The sequence below is a fragment of the Otolemur garnettii genome, unplaced genomic scaffold (genome assembly GCF_000181295.1).
Source record: "Otolemur garnettii isolate 467f Iridium unplaced genomic scaffold, OtoGar3 scaffold00179, whole genome shotgun sequence".
In the NCBI taxonomy this organism is placed as follows: Eukaryota; Metazoa; Chordata; class Mammalia; order Primates; family Galagidae; genus Otolemur; species Otolemur garnettii.
Window position 1 is genome coordinate 3,273,112 of NW_003852574.1, and position 4,658 is coordinate 3,277,769.

Below are 4,658 nucleotides of genomic sequence, written 5' to 3' on the forward strand. Positions count from 1 at the left end.
GTGTATATATAACATACATATTATATATAACATACATATTATATATACATACATACTGTATGTATTATATATAACATACATATTATATATAACATACATATTATATATATATAATATAATATAATATATGCACATTTTTTTATATTAGTCATAAAGGAAATTGGGGATTTAACTGGATTCAGTTTGTTTCCGGAAACCAGAGGAGGTTTAGCTGTATTAAGAATTATACAAAGCAGCCACATTTGGAAGCACTCTTTCCCTGAGGAAGCAAAGAATCATTTTTTTGGATTTAAACCTTAGCTACCTGGAATCAACTTCTGTATCTAAATATCTGACAGATAGTTTGCTAGAATAAAAGTTCTAAAATCTGGGGAAAATATTTAAAAACAACTGCATGTAGGCAGGATCTTGAGGAGCTGTAATCTTTGAGATAAGGGATGCACACAAGGAGAGCTCTGTTTATTTTGGCATTTTTCCTCAGAGAAATTTCTGCTTTGTGGCAAAATCGAACCTAACCAAAAAATGGTAGCCTTTGATGGCATAAGGAATTTGATGGAATAAGAAGTCTCAGACCTTGCTCTCCAACAGCAACACAGATTAACAACAATATACTGAGCAAAATACCTTTATGAGGGTCCAGAATCTAGTGAAGAAGTTGTAGTACCCTAAAGGAGCATAAAATGGAGAACAACATATTACAACAGGTAAGAAGACAATTTCACTTTAACTGCATCAGCCTCTCCCCGAAGCAGGTCAAGAGAGAATTTGCTTTAGTCTTTGACTCCTCCATAGGGATGAAAGAGGGTGTACAGTGTACCTCCAGTATTCCTGGCATTTTTGAGTGCTGCTTGACTGACCTCTTTTTACCTTGCCTCACCCAGAGTCCTGAAGTAACAAGGATAGTATAAACATGTGAGGGCAGCTAAGAACAAAGCACTCGAGTGGAAGGCTCACTGAAACTAACATAGCTTTGTTAGACTAGGAAAAGTGCACAACCTTAGGATTTCCCCCTAAGAAGGGAGTGAGAGAAGTTGGAGTAGGCTTCCAGTGTCCCAGCCTTTCAGTACAGTAATCTAGAGAAAAGGGGAGGACAGCTAACTGGCCAGTAAAGCTCTGCCAGATGGGAGAAGGTGCATAACATAATTCTGATCTTATCCCCTAGTAAAGAAAGAGAGGAGTAAAAAGCACGTATGCTGGCCTTTCAGTGTACTGCTCTAGGGAAGAGAGATGGGCAACTTACTTCTGCCAGCATGTCTCTGTGATAGTGGGAGGAAAAGTTAAACAATCCTGAGACTACCCAGGAGGGAGAGAGGAATGGAGTGTGCACATCCACAGATAAGGTTTGAGAGGCTCACAAGCTTAGCTGGGCAATCTTTTGTCACCATTGAAGTTAGTTCATAAAGACCAAGAGAGGTGGGCATTACTTTATATCTGCAAACACCAAAGGAAAGCTACAAAGAGGACAGTGAAGGACCAAAATAACTATCCAGTGGCTGACCATAAAGAAATGAAGTTTTATGAATTGCCAAATAAGTCAAACTTATTGTCCTAAAGAAAATTATTTAACTCAGTCAGTTACAGTAGAACACAGACAACTAAACTAAATGAGGAAAATGATATATGAACATTGTAAAAATAACAAAAATATAGAAGCTATAAGAAAGCAAAGAACCAAATAAAAATTCTGGAGCTGAAGAATATAAAATCTGAACTGAAAATTCTATAGAGAGCATCAACAGCATTCCCCATCAAGTAGAAGAAAGAATGAGTCAACTTGAAGTCAGGTCATTTGAAATTATTCAAAGGATCAAAAGAAAAAAGATCTGGGTAGGGTGGCGCATGCTTGTAATCTCAGCTACTTGGGAGGCTGAGGCAGGTGGATTGCTTGAGCCCAGAAGTTTAAATGTAGCCTGGGGAACATACTGAGACTCCATCTCTTCAAAAAGAAGCAGAAAGGAAGAAAGCCAGAAGGAACTTACAGTATACTGTTATGTAAACCAATATATTCAACATGGAATTATCAGAAGGAGAAGAGAGAGAGAGAGAATGGGTCAAAAAACTTACCTAGTGCTCACTTCGGTAGCACATATACTAAAATTGGAACCATACAGAGAAGATTAGCATGGCTCCTGTGCTAGGATGACGTGCAAATTTGTGAAGCGTTCTATATTTTCAATAACCAAAATTAGAGCAGGATTAAATGAAATTGAAAAAAAAAGGATTATACAATAGATCAATGAATCAAAAAGTTGGTTTTTTGAAAAGGTCAATAAAAATAAACCTTTGGCTAACCTAACCAGGAGAATAGAGTAAAATCTCTAATTTCACCAGTCAGACATGGCAAAAACAAAATAACAACAGACCCCTCAGAAATTTAAAAAATCCTTAATGAATATTACAAGAAACTTTAATCTCAGAAATATGAAAATCTGAAGGAAATTGACCAATACTTGGAAGCACATCACCTCCCAAGACTTAGCCAGAATGAAGTGGAAACTATACAAAATCTCCCTAAAAAGAAAAGCCTGGGACCAGATGGCTTCATGTCAGAATTCTACCAAACCCTTAAATAGGAACTAGTACCTATATACAACAAAATCCTAACAAACAGAATCCAGCAACACATCAAACAAATTATACACCAAGACCAAGTGGGTTTTATCCCAAGATCTCAAGGCTGGTTCAACATATGTAAATCTGTAAATATAATTCATCACATAAACAAATTAAAAAAGAAAGACCATATGATTCTTTCAATTGATGCAGAAAAAGCTTTTGATAATATCCAGCATCCATTCATGATCAGAACACTTAAGAAAATTGGTATAGAAGGGACATGTCTTAAACTGATAGAGGCCTTCTGCAACAAACCTATAGCCAATATTGTTTTGAATGGAGTTAAATTGAAATCATTTCCACTCAGATCAGGAACCAGGCAAGGATGCCCATTGTCTCCACTGCTCTTTAACATTGTAATGGACATTTTAGAAAAGGCGATCAAGGTATCCATACAGGGTCAGAAGAGATCAAACTTTCACTCTTTGCAGATGATATGATTATATATCTGGAAAATACCAGGGATTCTACTACAAAACTATTAGAAGTGATTAAGGATACAGCAGTGTCTCAGGTTATAAAATCAACATTCATAAATCTGTAGCCTTTATATATACCAACAACAGTCAAGCTGAAAAAACAGTCAGGTACTCTATTCTGTTCACAGTAGTGCCAAAGAAGATGAAATATTTGGGAGTTTACCCAACGAAGGATGTGAAAGATCTCTATAAAGAGAACTATGAAACTCTGAGAAAAGAAATGGCTGAAAATGTTAACAAATGGAAAAACATACCATGCTCATGGCTGGGAAGAATCAACATTGTTAAAATGTCCATACTACCCAAAGCAATATGCAATTTTAATGCAATCCCTATTAAAGCTCCACTGTCAAATGTTAAAGATCTGGAAAAAATACTACTTCATTTTATATGAATCAGAAAAAAACCTCAAATAGCCAAGACATTTCTCAGAAATAAAAACAAAGCAGGAGGAATCACGCTACCAGACATCAGACTATACTATAAATCCATAGTGATCAAAACAGCATGGTATTGGCACAAAAATAGAGAGATAGATGTATGGAACAGAATAGAGAACCAAGAGATGAACCCAGCTACTACTGTTATTTGATCTTTGGCAAGCCAATTAAAAACATTTATGAGGAAAAGATTCCCTATTTAACAAATGGTGCTGGGTGACCTGTAGAAGACTGAAATTGGACCTACACCTCTCACTATTAACTAAAATAGACTCTCACTGGATAAAGATTTAAACTTAAGACATGAAACTATAATAATACTAGAAGAAAGTGCAGGGAAAACTCTTAAAGAAATTGGCCTGGGTGAATATTTTATGAGGAGGACCCCCAGGGCAACATCAAAAATACACTACTGGGACATGATCAAACTGAAAAGCTTCTGCACAGCCAAGAGCACAGTAAGTAAAGCAAGCAGACAGCCCTCAGAATGGGAGAAGATATTTGCAGGTTATGTCTCCAACAAAGGTTTAATAACCAGAATCCACAGAGAACTCAAATGTATTAGCAAGGAAAAAACAAGTGATCCCATCTCAGGGTGGGCAAAGGACTTGAAGGGAAACTTCTCTGAAGAAGACAGGCACACAGTCCACAGACAAATGAAAAAATGTTCATCATCCTTAATCATCAGAGAAATGCAAATCAAAACTACTTTGAGATTTCATCTAAGTCCAGCAAGATTATCCCACATCAGAAAATCTGCAAACCAGAGATGTTGGCATGGATGTGGAGAAAAGGGAACACTTCTATAATGTTGGTGGGAATGAAAACTAATACATTTCTTTTGGAAAAATGGAGAACACTTAGAGATCTAAAAATAGACCTGCCATTCAATCCTTCAATTCCTCTACTAGGTATATATCCAGAAGACCAAAAATCACATTATAACAAAGATATTTATACCAGAATGCTTATTTCAGCCCAGTTTATAAATTGCTAAGTCATGGAAGAAGCCCAAGTGCCTATCAACCTACAAATGGATCAATAAATTGTGGTATATGTACACCATGGAATATTATGCAGCCTTAAAGAAAGATGGAGACTTTACCTCTTCCATGTTTACATG

The 4,658-nt window shown here is 36.4% G+C and overlaps 1 non-coding gene across 1 annotated transcript; it reads left to right on the forward strand.

Annotated features, from left to right (window-relative positions):
* The first annotated feature begins 2,067 nt into the window (after window positions 1-2,067).
* Window positions 2,068-2,174, forward strand: LOC111728700. Its single transcript, XR_002775916.1, has one exon. It is a non-coding gene; the product is annotated as a U6 spliceosomal RNA (small nuclear RNA).
* Window positions 2,175-4,658: the final 2,484 nt, after the last annotated feature.